We start from the raw sequence: 23,636 nt of genomic DNA on the forward strand, positions 1-23,636 counted from the left end.
ATTCTCTAAACATTATGACCACCACGGTTTTAGAACCACACACCATAGGGCATTTTGCCAGGGAGCGATCCCATATGACCATATTGTCATTGACAGTGATTTTGATGTGTTTAAACAGTATGAAACAGCTTTACAGGGGCAACATTGCAAGACACCTCACCAGATTAGCAAACGAGGAGCATATTATAGCATTGCCTTAGACTTCACATCTGGTATTACAAATGCATTATTTTAATGCAGTATGGATAGGTGATTCAGTAGGATTTAGATCTGTTACACAATTGTTATGCAATTGGGAAGATAAATGACAACTGGAATTTAATATGGACAAATGCAAAATATTGCATACTGGGATTCAGAAGGAGAAACATAGATATGCAATGAGGGGAACAGAATTAGCACAGGGAGACGTGGAAGGGACTTGAGGGCAACAGATTCATCAGTTTCAATGTCCAATGTGGAGAAGTAATTAAAAGTAATAGATTGGTGGGATAGACAGCCAGAACAGTGGAGTACCAGTCCACAGAGGTGATGCTGAAGCTTTCTAATGAATTCGCCAGATCTCATTTAGAATATTGTGTGCATTTGGATAGGCAAACTTCAAAAGGGTCATAGAGACAGACAGTAGGTGCAGATCACAGCAACAAGAATGATCCTGAATGTAAAAGGGGTGAACTATAAGGAAAGATTAGAGAAGTTTAGACAGCAGATTAAGGAGCAATCTCATTGACCTATTTAAATGGATAAAATTAACTTAGAACTTTATAAGGCAGGCAGACCTGTAGACCAAAACAGATCTTTACCCAAAGCACAATAAATATTTCAAATGATCTACCAGGCAAGGTGGTGAGATCAAAGATATTTGGCAGGTTCACAATGCAGTTAGATGCAGGGCTGGGAATGCTGAAATACTAGAAAGAGATGAGCTTGATGGGCTGAATAGTCTTTTCTTGTCCATGGAAGTTTTAATGTTATACTAGTCCTTACTGCATGCTCAACTAAAACCACACTTCAACTGTCAAAAAGAAATTGTCTTCGCTGAAACTCCAGGTGATGGACAACAGGGTCTAAAGTAGTCCGCCCCCTCACCTCACTCCCCGAGACTTTCACTTTCTTCAGCCAATGCTTTCAAAGGATGTTCTATTAATGGATAAAAACTATTTGCCAAAGCTTATCATTTTATTTACAAAATTCATAAGAATATGTACATCATATCAAACTGCATCACTTGCAGCTGAATACTTCTCGAGACACAGTACTTCTGCCTCATTTCGCCCCCCAAATTAAAATAGAGGACAGAGTGTCCTTGTAGTGTCAATTCTTCCCCCACCCAAGTGTTTTGAATATGTTCAGGTCAGGGTGTGATTTTATAGACATCTACGTTCATCTTCTTCCTTCATCGCTGCTTGGAGTGGTGCCAGGGACTCAGGTAGTGGAGTGAGTTTATGTGGGAATGTGAGCAGCTGGCTCCCTCTGCAGTGAAGTGAGACTTTATTGCCCTTTAGTAATTGTTTATTTCATCTTGCCATTGTGGCATGGGATCTGAATACACTCTCTACATTGTGAGTTTTTGAAAGAGGGGTTAACAAGTTGGTCCTACAACCTAAATAGTCCTTTTGACTTTCTTTTTTATTTGCCCAAAGAATGTGTGTGTTGATATGTGGAACTGACTTTGTAATCAATTTGTTTAAAAGAGTTCTATCTTTGCGGGAAACTTTTATCATATCGTTCTGAACACACAACATACTGACATAAATCTTAGAAAATGCATCATCCGTTGTGCAAATGCATGTGATATTAGTGTGACAGTGATTTATGGCTCTTCTCCCTCAAACAATAAAAGGTTTGGAAAGCTTTCTATTTCATGAAGAGCTACTTAAACATGGCTGATGAACTTGACTCAAAAGATAATAAAGTCAGTGCTGCACACAGACAGACTTGTTCTCCAAGGTTTAGTGACTCCATTCAATATATGGAGCATAGATTGTACTTTGAATTCAATGCTTTGATGGCTCTCTAGAAAAGGATAAGAGAAGTGCAGAGCAGCAAAATATTAAACTCGTGTCGGTCACACTGACAGGTGGTAATTCATTTGAGAAAGAGCTGACAAGAATAACACCAAATTCTTATATCAAAGAAAAATCACTCTCCATTAAAGAACAACTGCAGATTTTAATTTTGAACAGCCTGGAGTCCATTTATGTGAATAGGCACGAGGAATCTTTATGCCGTGACACACTCCATTTAAAGAGACTATCGAGTAATACTTTATCAACTCCATCAATGATGTTATCATATCACCAATACATCTACTGATTTTTTTAAAAGTTCAATGATACTTACATAAAATATACATTTCTAATATTTGTACTAACTTAACTTGGCAATGAAGATGGTGCATTTCAGCAGTGGGTTCTTCTTAGAACTTAGCATGCCTGAAATTTCCCAAGTTAAACAATATTGCTCCATGAACTATTGGGAAGGAAGGATGTAAAACTTACCAAGGAATAGTTTTAAATCATTAGTTGGCCTATGTTGTGAGCACTACCCTGTGACTTTCAACATAAGAAAAGCTCACTCAGCTGCATGGTGAGTGCAACAACCATAAAGTGCTTCAGAGATTAATGTTTTCCATGTGATTGTTCACAAACTGTTGCCAATCTCAACCAAGCTGCTGTGGCAAAGTATTGCATGGACTCCAGATGTACCCCACGAAGAGGGAAAGATGGACAATCAGCAGGAAAGTCACTCTGAAATACTATTGCACACCTCCTAGTGGCCAATTTCAGAGTAGCATTGGTGGAGGGCAAGGAGAGTGTTGCACCCGATTAGTTGGGACTCTTGTGGGTCAGTGGGAGGCTCAAGAAAGGATTAAACCACAACGCTAAGCCCAACTAGCTCATCCTTCCATAGAAACTTGTAGTGCCACTATCACAGCATCCAATTGCCTTTTGAATGATTTTAGAGCCTCCGCTACCCTACCTGGAATTACACATCTTAATTGCTCTTTGTATGAAGAAGTGCTTCCTGATTTCAGTCTTGACTGGTCCCCATGTCTCCTATTCCATTTAGCACTTTGCATTTTATGTACTGTACATCTATAAGCTCCACCTCTCTTTCGAGGCTAAAGAGTTTAAGTTTTCCAACTGTTTTTTATTACTCAGTCTTCTGACACTAGGGACCAGCCTTGTGGAACTTATCTGCATTGATTTCAGGGCTTGGATATCTTCCTTGTGCTTTAGAGACCAGAACTGTACATAGTCCTTAAATGTACGAGTTTGACTAGAGCAGCTTCACCATGACAGCCTCAGACTTGTACCTGACTGATTTGATGCTATAGATCAGCATTCTGTGTGCTTTGTGCATTAAATTAAAAGCCCTCATCCTCATTCTTAAATTCCACCAAGGCCTTGCCCCACCTTTTCTTTGCAATCTCCTCCAGTCTGATACCCGTCCCCTGAACACACTATTCCTCTAACTGGCATTTTGTACATCCTTGCTCCCTTTGGCAGCAGAGCCTTCAGTAGCTTGAGTCCTAGGGGGCAATCTTCACCCCCAAGAACGGGTGTGCTGGGGGTGGGTGGGTAGTCAAAATTGAAGATTTTAGCAGTGGGACCGCAACCTGGCTCCAACACGCCCACTTCCAGGTTTAACCCAGGCGCATCTGGATGCTCGCTCGCACTCGAAACCCGGAAGTTGCGTCCCCTGTTAATGCCGGCGGGTGGATCGTTAAATGGGCAATTTACCTATTTGAAATACTTACAGTAGGGTAATTTTTGTGGATTCTGAACCTGAAAATAATTTCACCTTACCTGCATGGGTTTCCCATCACTTTTCAATCTCGCCAATGACAAGGAGGTGAGAAGGGCCGGTTCCATGAGGTGAGTGCCTTTATTGCACTGCTTGTGGGCCAGGAGGAGCAGGAGTGGTCTCTCCCGGCCCAACAAGCTTACTTGGCTCGATCGGACCCCCGCCATCGGCCATTCCCCCCCCCCCACCCCAACACCGATGTCCGATCTCAGCCAATGTCCAAACCCCCCCACCCCGCCGATGGGAGACACCCCTCTCTGCCTCCAATTCTTCTGATGACTTGATCACTTCCCGGCCCACGATCTTCTCCATCACCTACCCCTCCCCCACAATGTCCTCCACGGCATAAACCCACCCACCCCTCGCCCCGGTGTCCTCAACAGCATCAAACCCACCCTCCCCCCACCGCCCCCGATATCCTCCACGGCTCACGATCTCCCCCCAACACTGCTTCCCGGTTGCTTTCTCTCCTGACAGGCATACAGCCTGTCAATCTGGTTTGCTGTCGCGTGGGAAACCCAGAAGCAGAAATAATTACCTTCAATTGAATTGCGATCGCAGATTCTGACGCGCTGAACTCATTTCCCGATTCCCCACACGAGTATCTACCCACACGCTCAGTGTCCAGCTCCAGGCCAAAATCATGCCCCATCTCTCTGCAATTCCCTCCCTTTCCATCTCTAGAAATCTTCTCAAAACTCAATGCTTTGACTAAAGCTTCAGTCACCCCTCCTAACCTCTCCCTCCCCAACTTGTGTCCACTCTCCTTACACCAACCTGTGAATCGCCTTGGCACTATACAAATGCAAGTTGTTGCTGTATTAATTGAAATGGCAAGTGTTGAGTCCATCATTCCCAAGTCTCTCAGCCAATTTTACACCATTCATTCAGTAGTTATGCCCTTTATTTTTCTCCTCCAACTTTGCTGTTTTCTGTATTGAACTTTATCTGCCAAAATTGCATTCACTTCCACAATTTTTGCCTAGGACCTTCTGTAGTTCCTTAGCTGTTTCATCAGACTTCACTGCCCCCTCCCCATACATGATATAATCTCTGAATTTGACTAACTTGCATTTCATTACTGAATCCTGATCGAGTATGTCGGTCAGTGACAGGTGTGATCCCATCAGCATTCCATTTGGAATATCGTGGCAGCCTGCATGAAAATAGCTTCGAGTCTTACACCTCCCTCACTGTCACCCTTTCAGCACGTGTCAAAGTCAGTGCTCAACCACTGTCACCAAGAAAAGAATTCCCAGCAGAATTATATGCAACTCACATAAAGGCTGCGGCCCCACATGAACAGAATTATGTCACTGCAGTTCTTCTTGGAGCAGCTTCCAAATCAGATTAGGCTTTCTGTTTGTACCCTATGCATTTTGGGTCAAACCATTACAGGTGGAGTGGGAGTGATCCATATAAAGTTCTTTAAAACTGTGCAGTGTTGGGCAGATACCAATCTATACTAAGGATCAGCATGGCTCAGTGGTACCACTCCTTCCTCTGAGTCAGAAGATTGTGGGTTCTTATCCCCACTGCAGGACCTAGCACATAATCTAGGCTGATGTTTCAGTGCAGTGCTGAAGGAGTGTTGCCTTGTCGAATGTTGCCATCTTTTGACTGAGATGTTAAACCAAGAGTCAGTCTACCTGTTCGGATGGATGTAAAAAAAAACCCCACAGCCTCAACTTGAAGAGGTGCAGGGAGGTCTCTCAGTTTACTAACCAACATTCATTCCTCAACCAACATCACCAAAATAAATTAACTGATCATTCATCTCATTTAATGTTTGTGGGATCTTGCTGTGCACAGAGTAGCTGGCACATTCTCATACAAAACAACAGTGACTAAATTTCAAAAACAATTCATTGGCTGTGAAGCACCTTGGGACAACATTACAAAATGAACGGTGTATACATATGCAATTTCTTTCTTTCCTACTATGCGATAAAGACAATATCAAACTTTGAGAATGATTGGCAGTGGAAATTTGACCTGGAATGAACCCATTCAGAAAATTGTCAGATCTTTCAAAGATCTGATTGCAGCAGGACCATACACTGATAACACAGCCCAACTTAATCAACCTAAATTAGAATGAACCTCCCCCTGTGTGGAATTATATACATTAAATGGAGACTCTTAGTTTTACGGATGATGAGGGACAATTATGAGCCTTCAGCACCTCATGAGATAAAAGGTGGACACAACCAACAAGACTGACAAGTTGCCAATGTTTGTGGAACTTAAGCTGGTGATCAATATGGCAGATCTGAGCAGACCTTTCCTGGATTTAAAATGAGTGCGTAGTAACACAGCTCAATTAACAATTATTCAGGGGCAGGGAAGAGATCAATCTTCCAAAAGAGCTTCAGATAATCTTTTCTCCTTCTTCTCTTCTGTCTCCGGTGACACATGAAGCAACCCATTTCTTCTACTGCTTTACATCCATCAGATAATGCTCTGGGTCCTTTCCATAATGAAGTCCCTTTTCACATGGGCAGATTGTTGGCTTAAATCACAACTCCCTGCCAGGAGAACTGGTTAGATGCAATAGAGGGTCACCATTCCACTCCCATAGGATGCGAGTACCCCACCGGATGTCAACCCAATAATCAGAGGCCATCTTCACACACCAGGACTTTAGAAAGGAAAAATGTCAGGGAGGTTTGCACACCAATAACAGAACTCTCTGGATTTTCAAACCCAGTAATTTCAATGGAAGGAAAGTCTGGCAGGTTCTATTGGGGATGTGAGAACTTTCCTACTATGCTTTTTCTTTCTACGCTCCACCCAGACAAGGTTTAACAATTCAGCTGGTAAAGATGAAAATCTACCCCTATAACAGGAAGAGTATAAAAGGATAGATGAAAAATGGCAGGGAAATGAAATCAGTTCTAGTCGAAGAGCTGGCAAGTTGCCTCCTTCTGTGCCATCATTTCAAAGTAAATGGAGCCTAATCAGTTACTTTGGTGCTGGAGGCAAGCAACCATCGAGTGCGTCAGATGTGCCTCTTTCCATCTGCATAAATGATCAATAATCTTAATGTATCATTTAAATTTACTCTGAGCAATTGTTCCACTATGAGGATTAAACAAATACGACTAATGGAAAAACAATTTTACAAGCTAGTGAATCAAGTAAGCACATGCTATGTGTTTGAATACAGCCTTACGAAAATTAACATGCAAAAAGAAAAGGCCATTTAATCTATTTAACAGTTCCTTCCGCCAGACTGAGCACAAATTGTATTGTTATGATTTAATGAATATTGTTAAGCAGCTGAATAAATACAAGTAGAGCTGCTAAGATAAGACACAGTAGTGACAAAAAAATGGACAAAGCTCAAAATAAGGAGTATTTGGAGCTTTTATTCCTTTATATGATGAATAGTATCCTTTGCCCATGCTTGCATTTTACCAGGTTTAGTGCTGAGGTAGAGGTAGACGTGGGAGGTAGAGATACAAGCCTGCAATCTACAAAACTATACTTCCTAGCCTTAGGAGTCACATCTGGGTAAGTAATGTTGCCTACGGGGAGAGACTGTGCACTCCATATTCTTCACTTCCATGCCTAATGGCACATGAGGCAGCCCATTTCTTTCACTGCTTTACATCCAGCAGATCACACTCTGGGTTGTTTCCGTAATGAAGCCCTTTTTCACGTGGGCAGGTTATTAGCCTGACTCAACTCCATACCAGGACAACCGGTTAGATGAGAATGAGGTGGGGGAGGGGGGGAGAAGTCAATACTCCACTCCAATCAAACACGAGTACCCCTCTGGATGTCAACATGGTATTTCGAGACCAGAATTCTCGTCTCCGTTCGCCGGGACTGTCTGGAGTGGGGCTCAAGCCTACAACCTTCTGACTCAGTGGTGGGATTGCTGCGAGAAAACTCATTCCTTGCACTCCACATTGGACATGGGAAACCGTACAGGTGGGTACAGATTTCTTATTAGCTTGATTTGAGACTCTCCAACATGGTTACATGAATTACATCGACCCTACAGCACAGAAACAGGCCATTCGGCCCAACTGATTTATTGTCAGCGTTTATGCTCCATATGAGCCTCCTCCCTCTCTACTTCATCTCACCCTATCAGCATATCCTTCTATTCCTTTCTCCCTCATTTGTAAACAATTTTACAACACCAAGTTATAGTCCAGCAATTTTATTTTAAATTCACAAGCTTTCGGAGATTTTCTCCTTCCTCAGGCAAATGTTTCAAGATCTCCTTGAAGCCTACGCATTTATACATATTGAACAATAATACATGGTGTTTACAGACTGCCCCTGCAACTGCCCGTTGCCAAGGCAATCACCGTGTTCAGACAGAGAGGTGTTACCTGCAGAACCTCCGAATACACATTCAACAAAAAAACAAACAGGGAAAAAAAAACAGAGAAAAAAAAACAGAGAGAGGCAGAAACATCCGGAAGGCAGAGAGAGCCAGCAAATGACCCATTATATTAAAAACAGATAACATTTGTTCGCTGGTGGGGTAACGTGTAGCGTGACATGAACCCAAGATCCCGGTTGAGGCCGTCCTCATGGGTGCGGAACTTGGCTATCAATTTCTGCTCGACGATTTTGCGTTGTCGTGTGTCTCGAAGGCCGCCTTGGAGTACGCTTACCCGAAGGTCGGTGGATGAATGTCCATGACTGCTGAAGTGTTCCCCGACTGGGATGGAACCCTCCTGTTTGGCGATTGTTGCGCGGTGTCCGTTCATCCGTTGTCGCAGCGTCTGCATGGTCTCGCCAATGTACCATGCTCTGGGGCATCCTTTCCTGCAACGTATGAGGTAGACAACGTTGGCTGAGTCACAGGAGTATGAACCATGCACCTGGTGGGTGGTGTCATCTCGTGTGATGGTGGTATCTGTGTCGATGATCTGGCATGTCTTGCAGAGGTTACCGTGGCAGGGTTGTGTGGCGTCGTGGACGCTGTTCTCTTGAAAGCTAGGTAGTTTGCTGCGAACGATGGTCTGTTTGAGGTTGGGTGGCTGTTTAAAGGCGAGTAGTGGAGGTGTGGGGATGGCCATAGCGAGGTGTTTGTCCTCATTGATGACATGTTGAAGGCTGCGGAGAACATGGCGTAGTTTCTCCGCTCCGGGGAAGTACTGGACGACAAAGGGTACTCTGTTGGTTGCGTCCCGTGTTAGTCTCCTGAGGAGGTCTATGCGATTTTTTGCTGTGGCCCGTCGGAACTGTCGATCGATGAGTCGAGCGTCATATCCCGTTCTTACTAGGGCGTCTTTCAGCGTCTGTAGGTGTCCATCGCGTTCCTCCTCGTCTGAGCAGACCCTGTGTATTCGCAGGGCCTGTCCATAGGGGATGGCCTCTTTGACGTGGTTAGGGTGGAAGCTGGAAAAGTGGAGCATCGTGAGGTTGTCCGTGGGCTTGCGGTAGAGTGAGGTGCTGAGGTGCCCGTCTTTGATGGAGATTCGTGTGTCCAAGAAAGAAACTGATTCTGAGGAGTAGTCCATGGTGAGCTTGATGGTGGGATGGAACTTGTTGATGTTATCGTGTAGTCTCTTTAGTGATTCCTTGCCGTGGGTCCATAGAAAGAAAATGTCGTCGATGTATCTGGTGTATAGTGTTGGTTGGAGGTCTTGTGCAGTGAAGAAGTCCTGCTCGAACTTGTGCATGAAAATGTTGGCGTATTGGGGTGCGAATTTGGTCCCCATGGCTGTTCCGTGTGTTTGGGTAAAGAACTGGTTATCGAAGGTGAAGACATTGTGATCCAGGATGAAGCGGATGAGTTGTAGGATGGCTTCCGGAGATTGGCTGTTGTTGGTGTTGAGTATTGATGCTGTCGCAGCGATGCCGTCATCGTGGGGGATACTGGTGTATAGTGCCGAGACGTCCATCGTGGTGAGAAGTGTTCCTGGTTCAACTGGTCCGTGGGTACTGAGTTTTTGTAGGAAGTCTGTAGTGTCACGACAGAAGCTGGGGGTTCCCTGTACGATGGGTTTCAGGATGCCCTCGATGTATCCAGAGAGGTTCTCACACAGGGTTCCGTTGCCTGATACGATGGGACGTCCGGGTGTGTTGGCTTTGTGTATCTTTGGGAGGCAGTAGAAGTCTCCCACGCGGGGATTACGTGGGATGAGAATGCGTAGGATGCTTTGAAGGTCTGGATCGAAGGTCTTGATCAGTTTGTTGAGCTGGTGGGTGTGTTCTTTGGTCGGATCTGCGGGTAACCGTCTGTAGTGTTCCTGGTTGTCCAGTTGTCGGTATGCTTCTTTGCAATAGTCTGTTCTGTTCTGTATGACTATGGCTCCTCCTTTGTCCGCTGGTTTGATGACGATGTTGCGGTTGGTCTTGAGAGCGTTGATGGCGTTGCGTTGTGCTCGGGTGACATTCTGGACTGTCTTCTGAGTGCGGCTGACACATCATTTCTCCCTCATGTGTTTATCTAGCTTCCCCTTAAATACATCTATGCTATTTGCCTCAACTACTCCTTGTGGTTGTGTGTTCCACATTCTTACCACTCTTTGGGTAAAGAAGTTTCTCCTGAATTCCCTGTTGGATTTATTAGTGACTATCTTATATTTATGACCTTTAGTTTTTGGACTCCCCCACAAGTGGAAACATTTTCTCCATGTCTACCCCATCAAACCCTATCATTATCTTAATGACCTCTATCAGGTCACCCCTCAGCCTTCTCTTTTCTAGTGAAAGAGCCTCAGCCAGTTCATCCTTTCCTGATAAGTATTTCCTCTCAGTTCTGGTATCATCCTTGTGAATCTTCTCCAATGCCTCTATATCCTTTTTATAATATGGCAACCAGAACTGTGCACAGTACTCCACGTGTGGTCTAACCAAGGTTCTATACAAGTTTAACAACTTCCCTGCTTTTCAATTTTATCCCTCTAGAAATGAATCCCCGTGCTTGGTTTATGTCCTGATTAACCTGCATCGCTACTTATAGTGATTGCTGTATCTGTACCCCGAGATCTCTTTGCTCCTCTACCCCAGTTAGACTATTATTATCCAAGCACTATGTGGCCTACATGGTGATGGGTTTCAGTACTTGGCTGACCCCCTAAAAAGCTGCCTATATGGAAACAGTACTGCACTTCAAGAAAGGTAATTTTGTAATATTTCAATATAAGGGGGAATATAAATGCAAGTATAGTGAGTCCTGTAAATTAGGGACACCTAAGGGACTTGCATCACGTGTCCTTTATTTGCAGGCGTCCTTATTTTCAAAATGGTCATTGTACGTACAGTAAACTAGATGAACCAAATATCTCAGGATTGGCTGTATCTCCTGCAAGGTTGCTTTTATTTTTGCCTCCAGCTGGGATTGTGCCTAATTATGGAGCCCTGCCAGTGGGATGTGATTTCAGTTCATTTTCTGTTTGTTGCGTTTCTCAGATCATTGCCATCCCGTGATCCTTTTCCACTGAGGGAGGGTTGTCCCGATCCTGGGATCTGCTACGTTGGCAGCCTGCACAGGGCGAGGTGGCTGCTGAAGGGCCGGAGTGCCTGGGAGATCCCAGCTAAATTGGGGGGTGGAGGGGACTTAATATCCTACAGACCTCTATCTGGTACCCACTCCCTCCGAGTGCTGCAGCTGCTAAAGTGCTGGGGGGTGGGTAGGGGGGTGTTAGCAGATCATCAGTACCTGATGTACTGGTGGAGTAGGGTTGCAACTCTGGTTGGAGGCATTCCTGGAGGTTTGATCACGTGATGTTCTGACCACATGACGTCGGATCACTTGACTTCTACAAATGTTATTGGATTTACCTTATAAAGGTTGGGTCCCCTGTAGTTGAGATTCTATATGTGTGGTTTTGTGTCAGCAGCTGATGTGTGAGAAGTCCCAAGAACCAGGAGGCCATCTGTGAGCAGGCGAAGAGAGGAAACCGAGGGCAGGGAAATGGGGAAACCATTCTCTCCATCTCTCCCCCCGAGCCCCCAGTCTGCTTCTCCCCCCGAGCTCCCATTCCCCAGTCTTCCTCTGCCCCAACTCTTGAGCCCCCAGCAATTTCAGGCACCCCCCGCTGCGATTTCAGGACCCCCTCCGTGATTTCAGGGCCTCCAATTCCCAACTTCCCCCGACCTGCAGTTCCCTACTTTTGACGAATGGGGAGTTCTTTACCCAGCTTCCATAGTGGCAGAGAAACCGCTCTATCCCAGGGATGGAGCCGTGCAGGCATTCAATCCCAGAGATAGAGCGGTTTCTCTGCTGCTATAGATGCTGGGTAAAGAGCTTCCCATTCCACAACAGCCATTTTCTTCACTCGCTGCCGCCTCGCGCTAACCTGTGTGCCCCGTGTTTCAAGTTATAAACGGACTTGGTGCATTGAAGGCTGTAGTTCGTAATTTGCGAGGGTCCGTTGTTTCAAGGTGCAGCTTGTATCAGTTACAATGTAAGTTATTTGGGACTGTCAGTAAGTGTCTGTTTTTTGGAGATGTCCATTTGTACAGGTTTCACTGTATATTCACCTGGCAGCTTTGAAGACTGAGGAATATAATGGCAATGTGATTGCACAATATGATGGAACTCCAACATACTTTGGTGCTGTTTGATGCCTGCTGTTCCCAAACGTGGGACTTAAATAGGGAAAAAATTAGGGAGAAAAAATATTAAAATTACAAATAATATATTTAAAAATGGAAATTGTATGTAAAATAAATATCAAAATATATTGAAATTAAATTTGTAGAATTAAACGGGTGCCTCTGAGTATGTCAGGAATGTTACACTCATAAATGACATTGTATCACTGAATGCTGTTTCCAAGAATTTACTGTGGAGTTAAAGCAATGTACTCTGGAAAAAACAAACTCACTTACAACCTCTGGTGAATAACCGATTTAGCCCGCATCCCATGAGTTGCTGCAAGTCTTGGTGTTTACTTCTACAAACTCTTGCTCTGAAGGCACTGTCACTGGTCTTTGGATCTGCAGGCTGAGGCCTGTGAACCTTTTGAACTTCATTGGGTCTTTCCAATTCTACTTGATCTGTATGCAGGCCCATCTCCATTATGTCCTGTCAGTGTTCATTTGATGCTGAAGCTGTGGATCACGTTGGCGCTGGTGATGATGGCTACAGTTGAAGTATTGATAATGGTCATGGTGCTTTTATCTGATAGGTGTAGGTCTTTGCATCTTTGGTTCTACCTCATCATTGGAGCGAGTTCATTTGTTAATCAAAATTCTTTCATGCACATAATTAGGTTATCACACACATAAATATCTCATGCTCATTTTATCTAATGTTTATGCAAAAAATGATTTTAAAATGTGTAACAATATACCTTCATTAATGTTACATTAAAAAGCCTAGCAGGCCAGGGTCGCTTTGGGGTTCAGTTGGTTCCAAGTTGGTGACGGAATTGTTGGAATTGAGTTGATCGTCTCTGGCAAACTTGGTAATCTGATACTTGAACCAGGCAATTACCCCAGGGAGCTGTTAATGATTGGCCAGTTAGCCTGGCTCATTGACGAGCCCTGTTACTGGAGGCTGGGGTTCTTCCCAATTGGCTCCAAATAACCTCACCAATGTTCTAACCTCACCAATGTTCTAACACGTAAGGCTAGTTGGAGAAGCAGCAGGAAGCTTATCAGTGTCCTGTGTTGGTAAACTGGGCTGTTTAAGCTGATTAAATGCAACAGTAGTTTATGGCACAACAATGGTGGTGGTGGTGATACTGATTTTTATTCCAAAGTTGATTTCAATGGAATGAAAATCGTGCGAGTGCTATAACAGGTGGGCAATCCGCTCCGCCACATTACCCCTTAGGTGGTGAAGTTAAAAATTACCCCCATTGAGTCTGGAGGTTACAAAAGTTTGAATAAGGATTGCACTGGTGTTGGGAGCAAGGTAAGGCAAAAGCAAGCAATATTTCATTGATGGAAGCAAGAGGTCTTGGTGGTAGCCAGAATATGGGGTTAGAAGCTCAACAAACATCTTGATGTCCGAGTTAAAGACTGGGGTTTTCCACTTCTGTGCTCTAAACCCCAACCAATACGTTGTATTAAATGGTTGTTTACACGTACACAGGTAACTAGTGTAATCACACTAATATTGACTAATATGACTATCACTGAGCCCATGATAAAATATTTTATCTCTACAAGGCCTCATAATTCCATAGGTCCAGTTGCCTCGGGTTTGCACCAATGAGTCAAGAATTGTGCTGGTGATGCTCTGCAGAACTTAATCTGCCAGAATTTTGTGGGTCAGCTCATTGGATGTAAAATGGGAGTACTGTGCTGGGGGTGCTTGGAAATTAGACTGAGCCTTTGAGTTGTCAGCCTTGGTTCAGTGGTAGCATTCAGAGGGATGTGGTTCAAGTCCCATTCCAAAGACTTGAGCACAAAAGCTGACCCTCCAATGTACTGAGGGAGTGCTGCACTGTCAGAGGTGCTGTCTTTCGGATGAGACATTAAACCGAGGCCCCTTCAGGAGGACGTAAAAGATCACATGGCACTTTGAATAAGAGCAGGGGAGTTCTTTGGCCATTATTTATTCCTGATCAAACATCACTAAAAAATAGACTATCTAGTCATTTATTTCATTACTGTTTGCAAGACCTTACTGTGTGCAAATTGTCTGCTTTGTTTCCTACATTACAACAGTGACTACACTTCACTGTAGTGGCGGTGGTGGGGGGGGGGGTGGGGGGGGTGGTGGCAGCAGGTAAGTAGGAAAGTGTTTGGAGCAATGAGTTAACAGTCAGGTCCCTGCACAGGATGTCTCTACCATTGGAGCATCTGACACATGAACAAGAGCAATGCAAGGAGGAATAGATGAAGAGTTCACAATTTCAGTGAGACTGACCTCCAAACCCTCGCGTATATTGAACACAGAAGAAATAAACTGCTGGGTCTTGCAATCTCAAATAAATGCCTCTTTTGCCATGTGACAGGAGGTGACACTGGCACTCAGTGCCAGCTTTCTCACCCCAGAACTGCAGACTAGTGCTCCCAAGAAGTCCAATGACCTGACCAGAGCAGCCAAGTTAACACATCGGCCACACTCCCTTTTTTTACTTGGGCACCCTGGACACCAGTACATCCTTTACCTGGAGTTTCCTAGGGCTTTCCTTTGGGGGCAGAACCTGGCCTTCACCTGCCAGAAGACGCAGGCCAGAAGGGACATTGCTAATGAGGTGGGAAGGGGCATTCCCAACTTCCTGCCTCTATTTCCATCCACTACACTTGCTGGACGCCCAAGCGCAAGGGTGCCCAGAAATAGCTGGCACTGCAATCTGTCTTCGAACCTCCACCAACTGAAAAATCTGCAGGGGTTCTAGGGGCAGGCCAAAGACCTGCAGGTGTAGCACCAGCATTCTGGCCATTTTTATGAATCATATTTTAAATCCAATACCCCCAAGAAAGAACTGTACTGTTTGGCAAGCTTGTGGGAGTGGCTTGGGAATAGGATTGACTGGCAGGAGTTTCGAGCCAGACTAACTTGGCTAGGGTGCATTCATATGCAAACGGACATTTCACACTGACAGGCTGGGTGGAAGGGAACCCAGGCCAATTGACATTATTACCATTAACATGATTACTGGGAACAATACCCCGAGAGGTAACTTAGAGACACTCAGTACCAAATGAAACTGGTGGAAGGCAGGAGATGGCCGGGCCATTGTCTTCCAGGAGCCAAGCAAGTTAAGCAAGATCGGTTTGAGATCGAAACCCATTACCTGCTAATGGGGGCCATCAACTCAGGAAACATCAGACATCCAGTAATCAGAACCCATTGTCTCTCCAGGTACAAAGGTTATGAGTCATTCCAGGCCACGGTGTTGGGGGGGGGGGTCCAGACAGATCACCTGAGTCAATACATCGATCAGTATTGGCGGGAGAAAAGGTGATGGGTTTTTGGGGATATAAGGAACCTTTTGGCAACAGTCCCTGGCTCGGTTCTGCTCTCTGCTCTCTGCTCTGCTCTCTTCTCTTTTCTCCTCAGCATTCAATCTACAGCGAGTCTCCTGAGTGGGGCTCTGCGTGATTCAGTGGAACACCGCCAGAAGCTGAGCGCTGCTCTTCATCCCTCATCAACGGACCTCGACTCAAAATGGAACTTGGATACTGTGTCGGCGGTACGGAACCAGGAGCGAGACGTGCAGGAAGAAACTGCAAGCTACAACGGGCAATCGGGGTGAGCATATTGCCTGCGCCTACACATCCACAAGACCACTTAGCTGTGCGAGGGGTGATTGTAAGTCCCAACCAAACCTTAGAGGGTTTTAGTGCTGGGGTGGAGGGGGGGGGGTTCTCTGTTTAGGCCGTGGTAATTTAGCACGGTAGGGCATATTAGACAAGCCAGGGTTGTACTGTTTGTACTGTTTACTGGTGTTATTGTTAATCTTATTAAACACAACACGGTTGAGCCCGAAACGTATGTCCGAATCTGATCTGTCCTTATAATCCCTATCGTTCCAGAATTTATAGCAAGAGGTGTGTTTTCAGTACGCCCGAGAAAACCACTTACGCAGGTAAGGCACCTCTAATTGTTTTAGGTCTCCCTCAGCAACTTGCTCCTTTATTATGCCCAGGTAGCTGACGGTGTTGCAACACACTTGCTGTTCAGAATAATGTGCACTGTGAATCATGTGCCCTCCCATTGACTCCATGGCCTAGGGGTGAGCTCACTTCAAAAAACTTCTGTTGCACTGTAAGTTACCGGTCAATGACGCTATACCCACCCTCTGTGGTAGGAAGCCCCACTGTACTATTCACCTCTGTCATGGTACTCTCCCGTGACTCTCGATTTGAATCTCTCCACTCCATTTCAGCCCACCTCATAGCATTGAAACTTCCCTAGCCAAAGTCATAAATGACGTCCTCTGTGATTGTGACCATGGTGCATTACCTCTGCTTGCCTTTCTCGACCTCTCCGCTGCATTTGACACAGCTAACTATGTTGTCTTCCTCCACCACCCATCTTCTGTGGTCCAACTCCATGGGCTGCCTTTATGTGTCTCCACTCCTACCTATCTAGACAAAGCTAGCATATCTCCAACAACGGCTTCTACGCCCTTCTCTGCACTGTCACCTGTGGAGTCCCTCAAGTTCTATCCTCGACCACCTCCTCTTCGCTATCAATATGTTGCCCCTCATAGTACCATCCACAGGCACAGGATCCATTTGTATGCTGGTGGCACCCAACTCTACCTTTCCACCACTTCTCTGGACCCCACAGCCATTTTTGTGCTGCTAAATTGCCAGTCCAATATCCATGCCAGGATGAGCCACAACTTTCTTCAACTGAACACTGGGAAGACCAAAGCCAGTTTTTGCTGCCCCTCATAAACTCTGTTCTTTTGCCACTGATGTCAACCTCACCCTAGCTACTTGAACAAAATATGTGTAAACTCAGCATTGTGCTTGATCCTGAGCTGAGATTTGCATCCTCTATCCTCTCCATCACCAAGACTACTTACTTCTACCTCTGAAATATTACCCATCTCCACCCCACCAAAGCCCTATACAGTATTTTGATCAATTCTAGACTTGATTACTCCAGGACTCTTCTTCTTGGCCTATCATCGTCCATAAACTCCGACTTGTCCAAAACACAGTCGCCCACATCCTGTCCAACACTAGGTCCTGCTCGCCCATCGCCCCTATCCTCATTAACCTATGCTGGCTCCCTGTCCTCCAAATGCATCCGTTTTAAAATGCTTGTCCTTATCTTCAAATTCTTCCATGGCCTTGCACCTCCCTACACCTGCAACCTCCTCCAATCAAATATTTCCTCCCTCACCCTTCAGTCCTCCAACTCTGGCCTCAGGCACATCCTGCCCTCCATAAACTTGAGCTAGATAAACTCCATAAACCACCATCAACTTGTGCTCATCCAAAATTCTGCTGCCTGTATCTAACTTGCACCAAGTCCCGTTCACCCAGCACCCTTGTGCTCGCTGACCTACATTGGCACCCAGTCCGGCAACGCCTCGATTTTAAAATTCTCATCCTTGTTGTCAAATCCCTCCAAGGCCTCACCCCTCCCTATCTCTGTAACCTCCTCCAGCCCTAAAATCCTCCGAGATCTCTGCGCTCCTCCAATTCTGGCTTCTTGCACATCCCCGATTTTAATCGCTCCACCATTGGCAGCCGTGCCTTCAGCTGCCTAGGCCCTAAGTTCTGGAATTCCCTCCCTAAACCTCTCCACCTCCCTGACTCTTTCTCCTCCTTTAAGACACTCCTTCAAACCTACCTCTTTGACCAAGCTTTTGGTCACCTGTCCTAATATCTCCTTATGTGGCTCAGTGTCAAATTATGTTCCTGTGAAGCGCCTTGGGACGTTTCACTACGTTAAAGGCGCTTTATAAATGTAAGTCTAAATCAAAAGCAAAATACTTCGGATGTTGGAAATCTGAAATAACAACAGAAAATGCTGGAAATAACCAGCAAGTCAGGCAGAGTTCTGACGAAAGATCATCGACCTGAAAGGTTAACTCTGTTTCTTTCTCCACAGATGCTGCCTGACTTGCTGAGCTTCTCCAGGATTTTCTGTTTTTATGGTGAATGCAAGTTGTTGTTGTTGCCGTTGCTTCAGTTGCCTTGGCTCGAATCTTTGGAACTTTCTCCCTAACTCTCCTTTCTGCCACTCTATTTCTTCCTTCTTTGAAAAGTTTCTCAAAAGCATGTTACAGGCTCTATATAAATGCAAGTTGTTGTTTCGGCAGTGATGCTTCTAAATCTTACCTTTAGTTACAATCACCTGGAGTTAAATTCTCACTTCTCCAATTTCTTCCACGACTGCATAATTTTTGCATGAGTTTTTCATGATTGGCTTCCAACAAGTAAAATTGACCTTTTCTGTCACTGTTCCAATGCTTTTGAAGTAATTTTGGAGTTGGGGGATCCTCAGAGCACCTCTGTACACAGATGAGTTGTTCCTGGATTTATCTCACTTTTTACTTACTTCACTCTTTTGCTGACATTATTGGAGAGAAATTTATAATCTAAAATGTTTATTTTTTTCTATATTATCTTTTTGTAATATCACCTGCGTTACCGAGCAAAAAAAATTATTTTGTTATTAGAAATTTCCTAATAGGGATTCAATAAGGGATTCAAGCCCTGGTCTCTTAGTTAACGTTACAAGATTAAAAATAAATAAATAATGGTATTCATGTTGCATGGGAGGAAAGACAAGAACTTTAAGAGAAGCAAGTGAAAGGCTACAAAAAAATCGTTACATCGCTGGACATCCTATCTTACATTTTTAATTAATTTAAATTTCAATCGGGGATTGGGTGCCTATGAATTCAACAAAAAAAATCCATGGGCCTGAAATTTTGGGGTCTGGAAGAGTGGTGGAACAGGACTCCTGGCCCAAGCAGGAGAGGACACGGACCCATCCCAAATCCAGAGTATGGTCTCATTTAAATAATTGCGGTAGGTGGCTCATGCCTGTAGAGGCGATGTACAGTCTCCGACCCCAAAAATATGCCATTATATTGGAGCAGCACCCCACTGCTCTGAGGAGGAAGCCAGCGGCCCTTAATGGGCCAAGGATGAAAGCTTTAAAAATTATCTCTTCCCCACAGGGAAACATATTCTGGTATTATTAGATAACCATAGAATCATAGAATGGTTACAGCACGGAAGGAGGCCATTCGGCCCGTCAAGTCTGTGCCGGCTCTCTGCAAGAACAATCCAGCTAGTCCCACTCCCTCACCCTTTCCTCGTAGCCCTGCAAATTTTTTCCCTTCAACTACTTATCCAATTCCCTTTTGAAAGCCTCCACCACCCTCTCAGGCAGTGCATTGTAGATCATAACCACTCGCTATGTAAAGAAGTTTTTCCTCATGTCGCCTTTGGTTCTTTTGCCAATCACCTTAAATCTATGTCCTCTGGTTCTTAACCCTTCCGCCAATGGGAACAGTTTCTCTCTATCTACTCTGTCTAGGCCCTTCTAGACCTAATCTGTCTAGATTTTGAATACCTCTATCAAATCTCCTCTCAAACTTCTCTGCTCTAAGGGGAACAACCCCAGCTTCTCCAGTCCATGCACATAACTGAAGTCCTTCATCCCTGGAATCATTCTAGTAAACCTTTTCTGCACCCTCTCCAAGGCCATCACGTCCTTCCTAAAGTGCGGTGCCCAGAATTGGGCATAATACTCCAGTTGTGGCCGAACCAGTCTTTTATAAAGGTTCATCATGACTTCCTTACTTTTGTACTCTATGCCTCTATTTATAAAGTCCAGGATCCCGCATTCTTTTTTTAACCGCTTTCTCAACCTGCCCTCATACGTTCAACGATTTGTGCACATATACCCCCAGATCTCTTTGTTCCTGTACCCCTTTTAGAATTAGTTTATATTGCCTCTCCTTGTTCTTTCTACCAAAATGTATCACTTCGCACTTCTCTGCATTAAATTTCATCTGCCTCGTGTCTGACCATTCTACCAGCCTGTCTCTATCACTATCCTCCTCACTGTTCACTACATTTACAAGATTATTGTAATTTGCAAATTTTGAAATTATGCCCTGTACACCCAAGTCCAAGTAATTAATATATATCAAAAAAAGCAGTGGTCCTAGTACCGACCCCTGAGGAACATCACTGTATACCTCAAGTCTGAAAAACAACTGTTCACCACTATTCTCTGTTTCCTATAACTTAGCCAATTTCTTAACCATGCTGTCACTGCCCCTTTTATTCCATACGCTTCAACTTTGATGACAAGCCTATTATGTGGCAATTTATCAAATGCCTTTTGGAAGTCCATATACACCACATCAACCGCATTGCCCTCATCTACCCTCTCTGTTACCTCATCAAAAAACTCAATCAAGTTAGTCAAACACGATATGCCTTTAACAAATCCATGCTGGCTTTCCTTAATTAATTCACACTTATCCAAGTGACTGTTAATTTTGTCCTGGATTATCGTTTCTAAAAGTTTCCACACCACTGAGGTTAAACTGACTGGCCTGTAGTTGCTTGGTTTATCCTTACACCCTTTTTTGAACAAGGGTGTAACATTTGCAATTCTCCAGTCCTGTGGCATCACCCCCCATATCCAAGGATGATTGGAAGATTATGGCCAGTACCTCCGCAATTTCCATCCTTACTTCCCTCAGCAATCTAGGATGCATCCCATCTGGACCGTGTGATTTATCTACTTTAAGTACAACCAGCCTTTCCAGTACCTCCTCTTACCTGCTGGAGGCCATCTTAAGGCCCAGTACATCTGCTCTCAGCAGGAGTGACTTCTGCTGGGTCAAGTAAGGAATTATGGGTGGAATTCTCAGGTTAGCCCAGCGACACCCCTAGGCATACGGCCAAAGTATCTGCTGGGAATACGGGAAGCAAGCGGAAGAATCGTTCACCTGGCCTCAGTTGGAATTCCTGGCAGAGCTTTACTGAGGCAGAAACCCGGCACGAGAGATCGGCACCAAATTCCTTACCCACTGAGGGTGGTCCACCCGAGTTGTGCTAACTCCAGGAGGAAATTGGCGGCAGTGGAATTCCAATATTGGCACTATATTGCCAGCAATGTCACTCGTGTGCTGTTCGATACCTTCAGACAGACCTAACAATGATTTTGGAGCTTCAGATGGTTTTGATCAACTTCCAGTTTTCAAATGGCAGCATCACTGCTGGTTTCAGATTTCCTGATCTGCCCTTGTCGTTATTGATGCACATTTTTCTTGACCTAGTTTGTTGAGCAAAATTAGGAATTTGCGTGGGCTCAGTGATCAAGAGTTGCTGGTTCATCTGACAATAAAAGTTTAACTTCATCCCATGGCAAGAGTCCATGACTGCCTGATGATGGATTTCCAACCTCCATTAGGACCAATTTAGTCAGCAACCTTCAGGTTGTCAGCTATTGATCATTGCTGATTCATTCCCCAAACAGTTTTGAAATCAACCACACGTAAATATCATTTGAACATCCTTCCTCCAATTTTATGAATGTTGTTCTTTGAATTAAAGGTCACCTCAATAGAATGTAAGTGTGATTTTTGTTAACTTAAAGAAGTGTGTCCCTAATTGGAGTCCAGCTTTCCCCAAACTTAAAGGGGGAACCAACTGAGGATATAAATTAGCTCCCCGATGGCTCAATTAATTGATGCATCGAATAGCTGAGCTATGCATACAAGGAAAGTTTCGAGCTTGATATCAAGTAGGTGATCTCAGCCAGGGTATTGGCAAAGCGCTACAAAGGCTTTAATTCTCCTGAGCTTTGGACTTGTCTACAATCTCCCCCAGCGTCAAGATACCTATGAATGACGGCCAGTTGAGTGAGGTAGCAGAGTGCAATCAGTGCCTGTGGAACTGTACCTAGGCAAGGAGTCAATGCTGTCAGGAACGGAGAGGAGGGGAGGAGAAAAATAGAACTAGAGGGGCATTAGAGGCATGCACTGCTCCAGACAGATGCTGTGACAGTAATTCTGTCATAATAATGAAACTTGCAGCCTTGTGGAGGGTCCCTTTACAATTCGATCTGGTGAATTTATCTGCCCAGCAAAGTGAGTGAAGTCATTGCTGAGAATGGATCAACTTGGGCACTCAGTGAAATTTAGAGAAATGCTTCCTCTATATCCCATCAAAAATTCTGAGTACAACAGAAGTCAGAAGCATAGGAATAGGAGTAGGCCATTCAGCCCTTCGATACTGTTCTGCCTTGCAATGAGATCATGGCTGATCTGTATCCTAACTCCATCCACCCGCCTTGGCTCCATATCCCTTAATACCCTTGGCTAGCAAAAATCTATCAATCTCGGATTTAAAATGATTAACTGAGCTAGCATCTACTGCTTTTTGTGGGATAGAGTTCTACGTTTCTACCACCCTTTGTGTGAAGAAGTGTTTCCTAACGTCTCTCCTGAATGGCCTGTCTCTGATTTTAAGGTTATGTCCCTTGTCCTAGACTCCTCCAACAGCAGAAAAAGTTTCTCTCTATCTATGTTGGACTTACCTCTGCTCGGTTCTCCGGTTGCCTTCCCGGCTGACAGACACAAATTGTCAATTTGGCTGGCGGCTGACCGGAAACCGATTTGAAAAATTTGAAACAAGTCTGCTCTTAAATCTGGCACAACTTCCGGGAAACCCGTCTTTCCAGGTTTCCTGGCTACTATACCTTCCCTCCACTCCCTTCCCGCCTCCCTGAACATGGTTCTCAAAGTTCTCCACCACTGGAGTTTCCCTGGTATCATTTCTGGGTCTGTTGTAGACTAATTGATAGAGATCGATTGCTATGATTAGTCAACAATTCCATTATCGTTGTATCATGCGACTACCAGGATGATAGAAGGTGAACTAGATGGACCTTGGTCTTTTTTCGTTAATTCCTATGTGATAGGGCTTTTAGGATTAGTGAGCAAATTTACCTTGCTGCGCCATACAGACTAGGAAGGTCACAAGCTCAGTCTCGAGTGTGTGCTGAGTTGTCCAACCTCGACCAGGATGGCTGTGGTCAGAGAAAAGATATAGATTGGGCTTACTTAGCACTGGTCCAGATTGTATTAAAATGATAGTTGGGTGTAGTGGAAACCAAATATTTTTAATAAGATAGATTTGTGCTAAATTATGGGAAAGATTGTGGGCATTTATCCACTGGGGGCAGGAGTAAGACCTGCTGAACACATTCACTGTAGCACATCCATATCTTACACTTTGGGCTAAATTTGTAACAACAACATTTTGACAATTTTTTTTACTTTTTCTTACAAAAGCTGTCAAGATGGAATCTATAATAAATCATTCTGTTTCTAATATGGGCCCTGCCCGATTAGATATATTGAATATGAAACTCATAATTACATGTAACTTTGAATTTAAATACAAAATCTGAATACAAAACCTTGTTTCTGATAGCTCCAAGGTCA

This window comes from Heptranchias perlo, chromosome 14 (assembly GCF_035084215.1).
Source record: "Heptranchias perlo isolate sHepPer1 chromosome 14, sHepPer1.hap1, whole genome shotgun sequence".
NCBI classification, from domain to species: domain Eukaryota; kingdom Metazoa; phylum Chordata; class Chondrichthyes; order Hexanchiformes; family Hexanchidae; genus Heptranchias; species Heptranchias perlo.